At 36.8% G+C, this 1376-nt stretch overlaps 1 long non-coding RNA gene across 1 annotated transcript; it reads right to left on the reverse strand.

The window, feature by feature from the left end:
- Window positions 1-643: 643 nt before the first annotated feature.
- LOC104774287 lies at window positions 644-1370 on the reverse strand. The gene is made up of 2 exons (XR_765298.2): window positions 1044-1370; window positions 644-969 (listed from the first exon to the last, which is right to left on the reverse strand). It is a non-coding gene; the product is annotated as an uncharacterized LOC104774287 (long non-coding RNA).
- Window positions 1371-1376: the final 6 nt, after the last annotated feature.

Consider the following 1376-nt stretch of genomic DNA (forward strand, 5'->3'; position numbering starts at 1 on the left):
AATTATCCCAGTCAAATCTCTTCTGTTTGCATAATGTCGAAAAAGACTGTAAAGGAGGGACTCGAATCTCTGTGTCACACCTATGGCACCGACAGCGATGAGGAGAAGTGAACCCTTTATTAATAATATTATGTTAATTAGATTTTGATCAGATTTATCATTCACTGCAGATTAATGTAGGAATCTTTGTTTCGAATGTTTTTGTTAGACACTGAAATTACACTTCTAAATCCTTAAAAGTGGGTCGGTTGATTTAGTGATTCAGTTTTGAGCTTTTAAGATCTAATTATGGAGAGCTTTTATATGATGCTTTGTTTCAGACCTTTCATGCCGTAGACATTTTATAACAGCAAGGCATTAGTGAGTTTGGTGTTTCCCTACCTTTGTCTTGCTCCCCGTAGCTGTTATGGCTGGGTCAACTCTATAACAGCACATCTCATCTCATGGTGTCTTCTTCTTGAATATCTGACCGTGGACAAGTAATTTTGATGATACAGTGGTGTTTCTGCATATTTTGAGTGCAAGGTTTCAAACCCTTATTAAGAAAATAATGAATGTTGTAGATCGTAAAACAGGCTGAATAAAGCAGAAAGAAGATAAGCTCAAAAAGCAAGCTGAAGCCACAATGAAGAAGCTGATTCAAATCTGTAATGATTCAAAATTTGTATTTATATTTCTTAAGAGCTTTCTGATTACAGCTTGTAGAACTAGCTAGTAGAAGAAGAAGAATCAACAGGATAACAGTAATAAAACTTGGATCTATCTGTTAAAATCTAACTCACCTAACCACGACTCCACTCTTTGAATGGCTGGCTATACCTCTAGGTATCAAAATATTTTTGATATTGAGTCAGTATCTGTATATACATCTTTCAGATTACAACATGTAGAAGTACTAGTAGTAGAATCAAGACAGCATCAGTGGGTTTTTGCTGATCAAGTTCAGGTTGTCTTTCCCATCTTACAATCCTGAAATAACACAACACAACATTAGCATGACAAAACATCACAATCAATCAAGTTTTTGTTGAAATCTATCTAACCTGCTACAGGAACCAAAGTGTGAAAGTAAACACAGTTGTTTGAAGGGGCACACCACTTTGTCTTCGAACGGTTATACCTGTGCACATTTGTTCGCTCCACCCTAGTTTGAGACAATTTCAACAATTTGATCTGAACATCACCTGCTGCTGTTACCTCTTCACAAAAGATTGTGATATTGTTTAGGTTGACAAAGTAGCTGGGATCATGATGAATGAGAGGATGATCACTTGTGATGCTAAAAAGTTTCGTCCAAGCTGAAACTGGAACCTCATCTCCGACTCTGTTAGTAACCCACAGCTCAGTAAGTTCTCTGTGTCTTTGATAAAGGAGAG

Source organism: Camelina sativa, unplaced genomic scaffold (assembly GCF_000633955.1).
Source record: "Camelina sativa cultivar DH55 unplaced genomic scaffold, Cs unpScaffold02270, whole genome shotgun sequence".
In the NCBI taxonomy this organism is placed as follows: domain Eukaryota; kingdom Viridiplantae; phylum Streptophyta; class Magnoliopsida; order Brassicales; family Brassicaceae; genus Camelina; species Camelina sativa.